This window comes from Chrysemys picta, chromosome 9 (genome assembly GCF_011386835.1).
Source record: "Chrysemys picta bellii isolate R12L10 chromosome 9, ASM1138683v2, whole genome shotgun sequence".
Lineage (NCBI taxonomy): Eukaryota > Metazoa > Chordata > Testudines > Emydidae > Chrysemys > Chrysemys picta.
In genome coordinates this window covers 59693734-59709009 of record NC_088799.1, presented here as the reverse complement: position 1 = coordinate 59709009, position 15276 = coordinate 59693734, and the positions used below count along the sequence as shown (strand labels likewise).

The 15276-nt window shown below is 52.5% G+C and overlaps 1 long non-coding RNA gene across 1 annotated transcript; it reads left to right on the top strand.

Annotated features, from left to right (window-relative positions):
- Positions 1–209: 209 nt before the first annotated feature.
- Positions 210–11419, top strand: LOC135973370 (uncharacterized). The gene is made up of 3 exons (XR_010590176.1): positions 210–1285; positions 2039–2212; positions 9728–11419. It is a non-coding gene; the product is annotated as an uncharacterized LOC135973370 (long non-coding RNA).
- The last annotated feature ends 3857 nt before the right edge of the window (positions 11420–15276 follow it).

Genomic DNA, 15276 nt, shown 5'->3' with positions numbered 1-15276 from the left:
AGAGCTGAGCTGCCCGAGCACTCCGGCTTTGGCAGCCCCCTTGCCTCCGGACCCGAGCCGCTGGAGCATGGGGGCTGCCCGAAGCCGGTAGCGCTGGCTCGGGCAGCTTGGCTCTTAAACAGAGTCGAAGTCTGAGTCAGGGGAGGAGCAGAGCAGCTGGAGCCCGGGAAGGGAAGTGCCCGGCCGGGGTCCAGAGGCACGGGGGCTGCCCGAAGCCGGTAGCGCTGGCTCGGGCAGCTTGGCTCTTAAACAGAGCCGAAGTCTGAGTCAGGGGAGGAGCAGAGCAGCCGCGGGAGAGGAAGTGCCCGTCCGGTATTTTTCCCGGACATGTCCGGCTTTTTGGCAATGTCCGGGAAAAACTGGACGTATGGTAACCCTACGTGACTGGTTACCAGCTCCAGCCCCAGGGGGACGCAAATCCGGACAGTGCCGGCTCCCCGCAACGCGCTGGCGTCCACAACCCCCCTCGGGGGCGCCCCCCAGCCCTGCGATGGCTGCTGAGCGGCGCCCAGAGACACCCCCCACCCAAAGGACAGGGGCCCGCGCCCCCCCTCCCCCGACGGCTTGCTGCCTCACAGGGGCAGGTTGGTCGCATCGCAGGGGCCGCTGGGAGTTGTAGTTCTCGGCCGCTCCCCTCTCCCGGCTCTCCCTGGAGCGCGAGGCCCAGCATGCCCTGGGCAGGAGCCGAGTGTCGCACCGAGATGATGTCACCAGTGGGCGACCCACACACAAATTCGGAGAGCCTAGCCTCCCTATTTCCCCGGACATGTTCAGCTTTTTGGCAATTCCCCCCGGACGGGGATTTGGGGACCAAAAAGCCGGACATGTCCGGGGAAATCCGGACGTATGGTAACCCTAGTAGGGGACAGCTGCACCTTCAGGACAACAAGAGTCATTTGGATTAAAATGAAATATTTGGCCTCAAAATGTTTCAGTTCAGTTTGTTGAATTGACCCACAAGTCTTTTTTTTGAGTCAGTTCAACATTAAACTGCAATTAAGGTTGTGCATTGCCTCAGGGGATTTGGGGGCCTGTAAGCAGTTGATGGAACCCTAGGGAGGCTGTGTAGGAGGCAGCCAATGGGAGAGGGGCTGCAAGGAGCAGCCAATCAGGGCCAATCAGGTCCATATAAGAAGAGCTGAAGAGCAGCAACAATTATTTCCTGGAGCTCAAGGAGGAAGGACTGGCTGCTTTACAGGTGGAAGGAGGCTAATACAGACAGAGCAGTGCTACTAGCGGGGACCAGGGGAACAAGAGAAGAGCTCCTGGCTGGTGGTGCCCTGAGGTAAGGGTGAAGAAAGTGTTGGGGTGCGGGGAAGTGGCCCAGGGAAATGTACTGAGAGGTTGGAGGGGGACACAGCACATGGCTACCATCTACAGCATAGGTGCCAATTTCCTCAGTTCCCGGAGGGTGCTCAACCCCTACTCCACCCCAGGCCCTGCCCGCATTCAACCCCTTCCCTCCAACCCCCCCCCCCCCGCCTCTTCCTGCCGCTGCTCCTCCCCAGGCCCTGCCCCCACTCCATCCCTTCCCCCAAGCCATCACCCCCTACCCTGCCCCACTTTGCCTCTTCCTGCCCCATTCTGCCCCCTCCCTGCCTCTTCCTGCCCCCACCCCTCCCAGCGGCTCCTGCATGCTGCTGAACAGCTGATTGCAGTGGGCAGGAGGTGCTGTGGGGGAGGGGAAGGTGCTGATTGGCGGGGCTGCTGGCAGGCAGGAGGCGCTGGGGGGGAGGAGCTGATTGGCGGGGCTGCTGGCAGGCAGGAGGCGCTGGGGGGAGGAGCTGATTGGCGGGGATGCTGGCAAGTGGGAAGTGCTGGAGGGAGGAGCTGATTGGTGGGACTGACAGCAGGCGGAAGGAACTGGGGGGGTGGGGAGGCACTGATCAGTGGTGCCGCCTGTGGGTGCTGAGCCCCAGAACATCCACAGAGTTGGTGCTTATGATCTGAGCTGGGTCTCCCCCACCATCACTTCCCTCCCCCATTCACCAATGAGGAAGTGGCTGAACCACTGGACTATGGTACTGTCCCCCGGAAGGGGGAAGCACAGATTGTGGCACAGCTGGAGGGCTGTGTCCTGAAGAGGATGCCATGGTCCTTGGAGTGGCATGGGTCCAGGAGCAGAAATGATGGCGGGCGAGACACCACTGAGAGTTGGCATACCGACCTGTGGAGCTGATATGCAAGATGACCAGCAGGAGGCACTAGAGTGGTGAGTCCCATCCCATCACAGTGCCTGATGACCCCATTTACCTCTATGGGCTATTCTCTCTGACCAGACTACATCTCCCATGATGCATGTGCAGTCATATGAATCCCATGATGCACCATGCCACTTGGTCAGAGTGGAATCTGTGTTGCATCATGGGAGATGTAGTCCTCCAGGGAGCCCAGCCCAGAGGAGAGAATGGGGAGCTGAACTAGAAAATTTTCTGCAGAAAAATTTCAATTTTCCAGAAACTGCATTTGCTATTAAAAAACCCCAATTCCCGCAGCTGTGCTGGGAGCAGGGCAGAGCAGTTTCCACGGTGATGTGGGTGCATTGCAGGAGCCAGCCCAAGGGCTGGTGACAGGGGACGCTTGACACAGCGCCATTTCCCCTGGTGTGACTAGCTGGAGCCCTGGGGCCATGTGCTGAACTGGGCTGCTCCCTGGGATCTAGGGCCTTGGGTCACCCTGTTCCCGCCAGACCTTTCCTTTGGTAGTGGGATTTTGGGGAAAAGTGATTGGAGTCTAGAGCTCCCAGCTATAAAATAACCCAGCAGCAGGACCGTGGGTGCCTCCGCCCTACCCTACCCTGGGCCACATGTGCTGAGAGGGGAGCCCAGTGCAGAGGCATAGGTTGGTACCCAGCTCATGCCGTGCACCCCACAAATCCAACCACAAACAGGCAGCATCTGCATAGATTGCTGCCTGCCACTGCACCAACCCCTTCCCCCCAATGCCACATCGAGACCCTCCCCTGACTCCTACCCTACTGCACCACCACCCCTCCTGCACCAGGCCCTGCCCCCACTGTGCCACCAGGCCCTGCCCCTGCTTCCCTGGGCCCCTCCCGGCAGCAGCAGGCTCACTGGCCCCTGAGTAGCAGCCCCACATCTGACAGCAGTCCAGGGACAGTGGGAAGCTGGTTCAGACAGGATGTGGCAATGTGCTTAAGCAACAGGAGGGAGGGGCAGGCCCTGGCGGCAGTGGAGAGAGCCTGTCACTTCTTAGCACAGGTGTGATGACACCCCCTGTTTCCAGGGAAAACAGAACTATTTGGCTGTCTAGGGGCCTTTGAATGGCTCAGCATGAACTCAATGCCACCGTCTCAGAGGCACATGATGGCTCAGGAAGGGCAAGCCCAGCTCCCCCTGAGGGACTGGAAGGGAGATCCCAGCCCTGCCTAGCACGTTACATGTAGCCAAGGAGCAAGCACTCGATGCCTGCCACCAGCTAGTGTGTGTCGCTAGGGTTAAAACATTGACGTCTCTGTGACACCCAGAGATGAAAGTAAGCTGGTACGGTCCAGTACGGCAAGAGCCAGTACACTGTGCCGGACCGCACCGGCTTCCGTGGCAGGGATTTAAAGGGCTCGGGGCTCTGTGGTGGGGAGCCCAGAGCCCTTTAAATCCCGCCCGCAGCTCCGGCAGCTGGGCTGGGGCCGGGATTTAAAGGGCTCAGAGCTCCCCACCCCAGTGGGGAGTCCAGAGCCCTTTAAATCTTGCCCACAGCTCTGGTAGCCGGGCTGGGGCTGGGATTTAAAGGGCCCAGAGCTCCTGCCGCTGCGGGGAGCCCCAAGCCCTTTAAATCCCCCCTGCAGCTCTGGCAGCCGGAGCTGTGGTGGGGATTTAAAGGGCCCGGAGCTCCGTGGCGGCCGGAGCCCTGGGACCTTTAATTTGCCCCGGGGACTCCCAGCCACCTCTGCAGCGGAGAGCCCCGGGTTGATTTAAAGGCCCTGGGGCTCCCAGCCACAGTCGGTGCCCCGGGGCCTTTAAATCTTGAGAGGCCACACCTCTTCCGATTGAGGCCACTTCTCTTCCGGATGAGACCACGCCCCCTCAGGACTCCGGCAGTACCGCTAAGTCCTGTAAATTACTTTCACCCCTGGTGACACCACTTCTTTATCCTGTGATGCTGCATCAGGGCATGGTGCATTGGTGTCCTCATTAGTAAGAATACAGCTCAGAAGGATTCCCAAATAATGGTACACCTCTACCTCGATATAACGCTGTCCTCGGGAGCCAAAAAATCTTACTGCGTTATAGGTGAAACCGCGTTATATCAAACTCGCTTTGATCCACCGGACTGCGCAGCCCTTCCCCTCTGGAGCACTGCTTTACCGCGTTCTATCCGAATTTGTGTTATATCGGTTCGCGTTATATTGGGGTAGAGGTGTATTTCCAAACTCCATTATTTACCAACATCAGAGTGAGTGTCATAAGTGGGCACTCAGTCGACCATAGGCCGTGTGATGGCCTAGCACAGCGAGGAAGGGGTCACAGTCTGCGCTCACATAACAGTACTTCAATGATGGCTTGTACATTTTGTTCTGAAGTTGTTACAGTCCCATGGTCATTCCAATTTAAGTGCGTTTCAAGCAACAGTGTGTTTAACTACAAGGTTAAAGTATCTGCAAATGCAGCCGATTTAGACACACCTCCGGACTTTGACTGTTGCTCTCAGTTATCAAAGCTGACCTGTTGTCTGGCAGGAAAGTCCAGTGTAGGGAATCCTTTTACATAAACACAGACGAGCAGGTTTTGAACAAACATTACAAAAATCCCCCTTTGTACAGAAACCAGCCCTAGTAAATTTCAGCCCAAGGTGGGAGATGAAAATTTAGGAAAGTTCTAAATGATTGAAAACAGTGTTGGAATGAAAACACTCCTGAAACCTTAATTACAGCTCTTGCCGCACACCACAGATATAAGATGCTTTCACACTTGCTTCCTTCCTTGTATTATGGATGGGTGTAGTTTACACTACATGGGTCACATTCAGCCAAATACTTTGCTCCAGTTTCTGTGATTAGAAGGAAGTTTGCATTTTACCACTAGGAACTGTGCTTGTCCTGGCCTTCAAGGTGAATCAAATAAAAACATTTAACAATAACAGGAGCTGTTTTCAAAAGCTGTACAAGGTTAGTTTAGTAAAAAGGAATCCGACTCTAAATGTGCAACCATTTGTAAGTGCTCAGTAGTCTAACCATATTAATTTTTGCTAATTTATAGTTCATTAACAAATACCACATGACAATGGTGATGAAGATTATTTGATGCTTAGGGAACCTAGTCATGGGCCAGGGTCCAGTTGTGCTGACAATGTACAAACATAGATCAAAAGGACATTGATTCATAAAAGTTCAGCCATCACGCAGCCAAGCAGCATGTGCGAATTCTCCTTAACAAATGACATGGATTGGACACTCTTTCCAATGTAACGGCAGTGATGCTATTTTACAGGCAGATTGTGGGCTTCGGCTACAGGCTCACAATGGAGCCACACTGATTCACATCCCACTCTTAGAACTGCAGTGTAAACTTGCTGCAGGGAGGCCCTTGGTCTACACCTAACACTTAACTTGACCTAGCTACATTGCTCAGAGCTGTGAAAAATGTTACACCCTCTGCAATGTAATAAGGTCGACGCAGACCCCGCTAGATCGACAAGGCAACAGTTTGTCCATTGACCTAGTTACCATCTCTCAAGGGAGTGTATTCACTACAGAAATGGGAAAACCCCTTCACTCACTGTGGTAAACGTCTACACTGCAGCTCGGTAGTGTAGACCTAGCCTTAGTGTATAGGATGTGTTGGGAGCTTCACATCTCGAAAAGCATAATTACGCTATTGGAAGCGATGGTGTAATGAAAGGAACACTCTCTGCGCTGATTGGGCTCCAATTTGGCAAGAACAGGCTTTAGCAAAACACAAAGGCTGGGAGAAATGTTTCCAGAGTTTGAGTTTATAAAAAAATCCTTCTGGAAACAGTCATTTGGAAACAAAACAATGCTTCTGCTGCAAACGTGCGCTTAATGCTCTGCAGGGCCCCTGAAAGTGAAAGCGTTGGTGAGCAAAAGTGAAAGTGACTCTCGGTTTCCGCTGTGCGTGTGAAGCAAAAAGAAAAAAGTGAAGACAAATAAATTGGATTTTAAAATACTTTAATCTGTAATAAGCTACAGTTTGCTCAGTAACATAGCTAAGACCCCTATTTAATTCCATTATGGGACTGTGTGAATTGCTGAATTATCCTTTTTCAGTTTCCTGGGTAATTGTGTTTTTAACCCTTCAATTAAAAAAACCCAAAACAAAAACCCCACACCTCAGCTGGTGTGATTCTGTGGAGCCCCATTGAAGCTAATGTACCGATGCCAGTGTAACACTGACAGACCCCGGTTGTCGGCGGGTGGGATTGAATCTGGGACCTCTGGAGCTTAATGCATGAGACTCTACCGCATGAGCTAAAAACCAACTGGCTCTTAGCTAAGGCTGTAGAGCAGACAATCTCTCTCTCTCATCTCGGTGCCACTAGATTGGACAGAACACCACACCCAGTTTACACCAGTAGAGGATCTGGTCCACACACCCTAACCCTTAAGGTTGCAAAAATACCCTTCAAAATGTAAACTGGTGCAAGTGTGGTGTGCCTGAGTCTGCAGAGAGCCTGGAATGTTGGCTCTGAGCTGAACTGTCTCATTCATCCAATGGGGTGTTCACTTGGAAGCCTGATGACAACACTTTAAATAGCAACATAGTTAATTATTTCACAGGTGATCATTTTGGCAGCTAGATCTGGCTGAGGTGCTTACCCACTGTGGCAGAGATTGGGATAGGGGGCAGCGGGGCTGGCAAGGTTTGCCGGGGTGGGAAATGTGGAATTCTTTGTGGAGAAGGCAGCTGGGCATGTTTAGTATAAAACCTGAAAGCACTGAAAATGGGAGCGGCTGCATACAATACATTGATTTTCAGACCAAAACTAGTGAGGACCTCTGTGGAGAAAGAAGTGGTTCGGGACTATTTAGAAAAACTGGACGTGCACAAGTCCATGGGGCCGGATGCGCTGCATCCGAGGGTGCTAAAGGAGTTGGCGGGTGAGATTGCAGAGCCATTAGCCATTATTTTTGAAAACTCATGGCGATCGGGGGAGGTCCCAGATGACTGGAAAAAGGCTAATGTAGTGCCCATCTTTAAAAAAGGGAAGAAGGAGGATCCGGGGAACTACAGGCCAGTCAGCCTCACCTCCGTCCCTGGAAAAATCATGGAGCAGGTCCTCAAGGAATCAATTATGAAACATTTAGAGGAGAGGAAAGTGATCAGGAACAGTCAGCATGGATTCACAAAGGGGAAGTCGTGCCTGACTAACCTAATTACCTTCTATGATGAGATAACTGGCTCTGTGGATGAGGGGAAAGCAGTGGATGTGTTATTCCTTGACTTTAGCAAAGCTTTTGATACGGTCTCCCACAGTATTCTTGCCGCCAAGTTAAAGAAGTATGGGCTGGATGAATGGACTGTAAGGTGGATAGAAAGCTGGCTAGATCGTCGGGCTCAACGGGTAGTGATCAATGGCTCCATGTCTAGTTGGCAGCCAGTTTCAAGCGGAGTGCCCCAAGGGTCGGTCCTGGGGCCGGTTTTGTTTAATATCTTTATTAATGATCTGGAGGATGGTGTGGACTGCACTCTCAGCAAGTTTGCAGATGACACTAAACTAGGAGGCATGGTAGATACACTAGAGGGTAGGGATCGGATACAGCAGGACCTAGACAAATTAGAGGATTGGGCCAAAAGAAACCTGATGAGGTTCAACAAGGACAAGTGCAGAGTCCTGCACTTAGGACGGAAGAATCCCATGCACTGCTACAGACTAGGGACCGAATGGCTAGGTAGCAGTTCTGCAGAAAAGGACCTAGGGGTCACAGTGGACGAGAAGCTGGATATGAGTCAACAGTGTGCTCTTGTTGCCAAGAAGGCTAACGGCATTTTGGGCTGTATAAGTAGGGGCATTGCCAGCAGATCGAGGGATGTGATCGTTCCCCTTTATTCGACATTGGTGAGGCCTCATCTGGAATACGGTGTCCAGTTTTGGGCCCCACACTACAAGAAGGATGTGGAGAAATTGGAAAGAGTCCAACGGAGGGCAACCAAAATGATTAGGGGTCTGGAGCACATGACTTATGAGGAGAGGCTGAGGGAACTGGGATTGTTTAGTCTGCAGAAGAGAAGAATGAGGGGGGATTTGATAGCAGCCTTCAACTTCCTGAAGGGAGGTTCCAAAGAGGATGGAGCTCGGCTGTTCTCAGTGGTGGCAGATGACAGAACAAGGAGCAATGGTCTCAAGTTGCAGTGCGGGAGGTCCAGGTTGGATATTAGGAAAAACTATTTCACTAGGAGGGTGGTGAAACACTGGAATGAGTTACCTAGGGAGGTGGTGGAATCTCCTTCCTTGGAGGCTTTTAAGGCCCGGCTTGACAAAGCCCTGGCTGGGATGATTTAGCTGGGAATTGGTCCTGCTTTGAGCAGGGGGTTGGACTAGATGACCTCTTGAGGTCCCTTCCAACTCTGATATTCTATAGGACGGGGCTCTTCACAGATCGGATGGGGCTGATGCATGTGTGCGCAGCGAGCAGGGTGGTGTGGGGGCAGTGTGGGTTGATTCTGGGGTTGCCAATGGATGACGTGTGTCCAGTGTGCTGCATAAGATGGGTAAGGAGATACGTATGTATTTACAAAGCATGGGGAGTGTGCCCCGTGAAGCCCCAATGCCACTCGAGATGGAGTCTGGGTTCTGAATTAGGCTAGACAAGTCCCCGCCTCTCCTCTTGGTGTGCCATCACCCAGCGATGATTGTCACAACCTGCTGACCGGTGTGGTTAGCATAGATTCGTGGTAATCGACATGTCACAGCCTGCCCATGTCTGATGGACAGCAGGCTGGTTACAGCTTCGCTAGGCAGGGCTATGACGTGCCGTCTGCGTGATCTCAGACCACATTTGGGGGGAACAGTGCCAATAGCAGCTTCCTGCCAATGCTGACACGCTGGATGCCCCATCACATGCTAGTCTCTGAAGCTGAGACCACAGAGCAGTAAGGGGAAGGAAAACAGGGACACTGTATCTGCAGGCGCCTGGGGGTTCTGGGAACGAGCAAAACTGCTTCAAATCAAATGAAGCACCAGCGCTAACAGAGCTCAGCCAGCCCAGCCATGCCTGGGAGGAGGTTCAGGGCTGGGCATGGGTGGCACTGACTGTGCTGCTCGAGAGCTCCTGCAATCAAACCCCTTGGTGGGTGGGAGCCCCATCCACACCCTAAAGCCACAGGTACAAGGCAACGCTGGCACAGTCCAGAGGGGGGTGACAAAGCCAGACTGACTGCTGAACATGGAGAGCACAGCTGGGTCCATTCACAGGCCCTGGCTCCATAAAACCTTCATGCCCATGTCTAACCTAGGACTGTTCCTTCAGTCCATCCCTGTTGAGCACAGCCCTCATGTACACGCTTAGCTTGAGATCCGGGATACATGGGCAGGTGCTGCAGGGCTCTGCTGAATCAGGGTAATAGCATCCCAAGGCAGCCTCAGCCTACAGAGCCCCAGCCCAGTGCATTCAGTGCCACCCAGGACACAGGCCTCTCCTTATTCGGCTGCAGGGCAAGGAGCGCTTTGGAGTCTGAAATTACTCCAGCAGCTGCAGCCGTCCCTTGTGCCCTGTGACAAGCTTTCCTGTGAAATTGCTCCTCACATTTAGGATTGCATGTGAATCTGGGAGTCACCTGGGGAAGGAGCAGCATGGTGCAGCTGGGGCTCACCCAGGGAGGGCCCAGTACAACTGGACACATGTTGCCCTGCACTAGTCATGTTTTCCAGCTGCGCTCGCTGCCTCATCAGAGAACCAGACAAAAGAAAGCCGACAGCCAGCAACATCAGCTCAGAGACACAAACAGCTGGGCACACCAAGGCTGGCAGGTTGGCTGCAGGATGTGCCCACTGCCCTGGTAACTCAACCCTGCCCACTGCATAAAGTAGCCGTGCGCTGGTGGCATGGCAGAGACACAAGCCCATTTGCTTGTTGGTTGGAGCAGCGGGTTCCCACAGAGCTCCTGCCGTCTCTATGTCTGAGACAACATGTGCCAGGCATGATGGGGACCTTAGCGCCATGGGCACTTCTGCTGCCATAAGCTGGACAGAGACCGACCCCCCTCCTTTCAGGCCAAACAGCCTGCAGTCTGACTGTGGTGTGTGTGGATACTTCGGGACAAATCACTGAAACATGCATGTGTGGATCACCTGAATGAGGCATCCACAAATGGCTCCACTACCTCACAAACTTTGATCAGGATCCAGGTTCCACTCTCAGGAGGACTGATTAGCCAATGATAGAGTTCAGATGAAGTCATGTGTCCAGAGCTTGTGTTTTCATTGGCTGACAGAGACTTGAGCAAATGGACTTTCTGAAACGGAGCTCACATTCTCCATGTTTCCTGTATAATTTCATTTGCCTCTTAATAAAAACCAATTTAAAAACCACCGCAGCTACTTGGTTAAGGATGCAAAGACAGTTGCATTGCAAAGTCTCCTGAGGGGTTCACACTCCACCCTCCTAGCAAGCTGCATGGAACTTGGAGGTGCACAGGGTGCTGGAGGGAAGAGCTTGAAGTCGGTCTGTGTTCATATGGCTGGAATGTTAGCTGTGGTCGCAGCGCATCTGTAGATAGTTCTCTTAATAAAGAGCCAGTTTAGCTTTAGGAACATGAAGTGCTCTTGTGTTATTACCCAACATGTGGAACATGAAAGAGTCCTGAACTTTAACCTTGGCCAATATAGATTAATCCATAAATTATATTTTTTTAAAAAACCCTCCTTTTTTCCTGTAAATGACCATGCTTTGATTCAGGCCAGCAGGGAATGTTTTCTGACATCTGAGTAGCTTCATTTGAAATCTAATACCGATCATGCTGATAATGATCATAAATGTTCTTCTTCGTGTTGTCAGTGGGAGCATGCATGGTACAGCTGGGCTCTAACTCGGGCCGACCCTGTCCATCCAAGAGACTTGGCAACGCTGCAAGGCTGTGACAGTCCTTGAGTTCTAATCTAGGGCAGACTGTCGTCTCCACAGAGCGGCTAGGAGGGATAATATCATATCCTGAAAGGGTCACCTCAAAGTTCCCTTTTTAGAGCCTTTCCATTGGCTCCCGTGGCAGAGAGATTGGAGCCTCAGCAGTGTGATAGTCACCAGTTTTATCTGCTGAGTCCCAAGAAGGAGAATTTTAATCCATTCACAACCTAGGGTTACCATACTTAACAAATAAAAAAAGAGGACCCTCCATGGGGTCCTGGCCCCGCCAATTTCCCACCCCAGCCCCGCCCCTTCCCTGGCCCAACCCCGCCCTAACTCCGCCCCCTCCTCCCTCCCACTCCCAGCTACGCGGAAAGGGCTGCCCGAGCACTACTGGCTTCACGGTTTGCCGGGCAGCCCCCAGACCCTGCGCCCCCGGCCGGCGCTTCCCCAGCGCAGCTGGAACCCGGGAGGGGAAGCGCCCAGCCGGGGGCGCAGGGTCTGGAGGCTGCCCGGCAAACCGTGAAGCCGGTAGCGCTTGGGCTTCGGGCAGCCCCCTTTGCGTGCCACTACAGGACCTTGGTTGCAACAATGATCTATGTGGTCCCGGATTATATCAGTAACGTCACACAGGTACCACTCGCAATGATGCTGCTCCCTGCAGCAGCATTGGCTTCAACACAGGCTGGCCCAGTAGCCTGCCTGGGCCCTGACGACTCACTCGCTGGCTAGCTCCCACAGCACAGCTGCACTGTTATGGGGCCTGTGCTAGCTGCTGGCATCTGAGCTAGCTAAATTAATGGGCATAGGTGCTGGAACTAGGGGTGCAGGGGGTGCTGCTGCTGCACCCCCTGGCTTGAAGAAGTTTCCATCATCTACAGGGTTTACAGTTTGGTTCAATGGTTCTTAGCACCCCCACTATAAAATTTGTTCCAGCACCCCTGTTAATGGGCCAGATCCACAGCTGCTGCCTGTCCGGGAGACCCCATTGTGACGTTATTGATATAATCTGGGACCATATAGAACATGGTTGCAACCAAGGTCCTGTAGTGGCACCAAATCTTGTATAAAGCGGGTCAAATGAGGTGTCTTAGACAAGGTTAGGGTTTGCTGGTTATGATTATGCTGTCTATATGTGTGTATCAATTTTGTAGTTGAAGTTGTGAATATTGGCTCTATACTGTTTGTATTTCAAACTTATGCTATGCTTCTGGGTGATATCCCAGACAAGTTGGTGTTAGCTCTGCCTAGCCTGCTTGATGGCCCATTAAGGACCATCAGCTATACAATTGACCCATGGAGAGAAGGCAAATACGCCTTGTAACTCAGCAAAGTATGCAGGAACTTGCCCATGTGACTCCAGACTCCATTTTGCTGTAATTTTCCACAGTAAGAACAAAGAAGTGTTCTTACACCTGGAAAAGACTATATAAGGCTAATGCCTCGTCTCCATCTTGTCTTCAATCCTGCTTCTTACCTCTGGAGGAACTTTGCTACAAACTGAAGCTCTGAATAAAGGACTGATGACCCATCCCAGCTGGGGATGTTCCAGAGACTTGATTTGAACCTGCAGTTTATTCCATCACTGCTATAAGCCTGAACCAAGAACTTTGCCATTACTGTATGTAATTGATTCCATTTAACCAATTCTAGATCTCATCTATATCTTTTTCCTTTTATAAATAAACCTTTATATTTTAGATTCTAAAGGATCGGCAACAGCGTGATTTGTGGGCAAGATCTGATTTGTATATTGACCTGGATCTGGGGCTTGGTCCTTTGGGATCGAGAGAACCTTTTTTTTATTGGGGTATTGGTTTTCATAACCATTTGTCCCCATATCGAGTGACACTGGTGGTGATACTGGGAAGCTGGAGTGTCTAAGAGAAGTGCTTGTGTGACGTGGGGTGAGACCAAAGTCTTCACTGTCTGGCTGGTTTGGTTTGCCTTAGAGGTGGAAGAACCCCAGCCTAGGGCTGTAATTGCCCTGTTTGAGCAATTTGTCCTGAATTGGCACTCTCAGTTGGATCCCGCCAGAACCGCATCGTTACACCCATTGATGGCAGTGGAGCTGACCTGAGGATCTGGGCCTCAGGGACAGTTTAATCCTTTCTCTAAAGCCATCTGCGGAGCTGAGGGTAAGCCCAACAGCAGCATAGCTGCCAGGCTCTTCATTTCAGTCTGTTATCTGTGCAGCGGCAGCTTTGCTGGTTAGCCCCAGAAGGCTCCGGTCTGTGTTTTGTTGAGGGGCACATATGTGCTGAGTGCTGAACAACAGCAATGGGAGCCCAGCCTGCGCTAACCTCATCCATAGCCAGATCCCAGCTCGGCTCCAGGAAAGGCCCCAGCTCTTTCTGAGGCGGCTGGAGGATTTGGTACCTACTGAGTCGCTGAGCCTCGAATTCTCTCTGACATCTGGGGGCGGGCGGGGGATGACTCTTTTCACAAAAAATAAGAAACATCAAATAAAACTGGCTGAGTTTGGTGTTTACGGAAGTGAAGATAAAATAGCGCTGGCTTTGCAAGGTCCCAGCCACAGCATGCCCCCCCCAACTCTGCCAGCACCCTTCAAGCCCAACCTGTAGCGCCCCCCTGCTACTCTAGTCTTGGGCTTCCTATACACACAGCTCTTCCACTACCTCTTGATCACAACCCTCAGCTAGCCCAGTCCTGCTCCTCTGTCCCCTGAATCTGCCAGTGCCCCTCAATCCTGACCTGCAGCCCCCCGCTAACCCAGCCCTGGGCTCCCCACACAGCTTTGCCAGTGCACTTTATTTTTGTAATTCAGAATCTTTACAATTCCAATCCAAGCAAAGAAATGAATAAATCCCAGAATCAGGCGTCCTGGCTTCTCTCCGAGATGCCCTCATTTTCCATTACACGGGCCATCCTCAGCGGGAGAGGCTGCTGTAACATTTGTGCAAACTGCCCCCTCCCATGCAATAGCAATGATTCCCAGTGTTTGTTCATGCTCACAGTGATAAAGCATTACACAGCACATTGGCATTTGCTTTCCCTTTTAGATTACATGCGCCTGTACTTTTTGTGATATGCCATATAAAAAAGAATACATTGACTCCATCAGGGTCAACGTGCCGTAACGAACTTCCCTAGGCGAACAGTGCCACTGCCACTAACTGGACAGAATCAGAAGGGCTGCACTGTGGATCATAGACCCCATGCTGATGATGGTGATTCTCCTGCATCTCAAGCAGCAATGCTATCTGCTTACCAGTTTTAAAAGTTCCCCCCACACAACTCTGCCGATACCCCTCAAGCCTGACCTGCAGCCTCCTGCTAGCTCAGCCCTGGGCCTCATCACCACTGAGTTTAGCCTCACTCGCCCCCATTGATAGAAAGGGGAGCACAGGAATTAAGTGACATACCCCAGGACATATGTGGAGCCTATGGCAGACCCAGGAACTGGCTGTGTATCACCTGCTTCCCAGGCTGCTGGCTTACGTTCCGGTGACAAGGGCGTCCCACGAGCTTGGGGGCTGGATGCAGCAGCCCCTGGCTGAGGGCTCTGGCCTGTGTAATGCAGGAGATCAGGCGAGATCAGTCCCTTCTGGCCTTGAAAGCTCTGAATGTATTGCCCATGCATTGCTCACTGCATGTGCTGCCTGCTCCGAGCATCAGCTGATGCTTCTCTGGTCTGGACTAATGCTGGAAGCTCTGGGTTAAAGGTGACACCTCACAAGAGTGGGACACAAAGTGTGCTATTCACTGGGCACCTCGATGTAGACGGGGCTGCTAGGGCCAGCCTCGACTGACGCCTGCCCAGAAAGTTCTCCATGAGACCCAATGCTGAACATGCCCGAAGGGGGGAATCCGTGCACTGCCTGAAAACCACCAGCCTCGCAGATTCCTACTGGCCCATGTGTGGCAGCCTCCTGAGACCATTACCGTGGTGTTAACCCTGGCTATTAGCCAGATACAGCCCTAATGGACATGGCACTGCCCATCCCCCCCACCCCTCAGGCACCCTATGCTCACTGCTCCAGCTACCCTGGCACCAGCTCTGCACCCAGGCACCTCCGGCTCTGCTCCTCTCCATGGGTCCACCCGGTCGCTGGGCTCTGCTCAGCTGAGGACACTGCTCCTGTTCATCTATCCACCCACCCGTTTTCGCTCTCCATCCCCATGGCATGGAGAAGGCCCCACCAGGGCTCCATGTAGCCCCAGCCATACAGCCTCTCTGGCTGTGGCAAGTGAAGGTCGTTCCTCCGCCATGACTT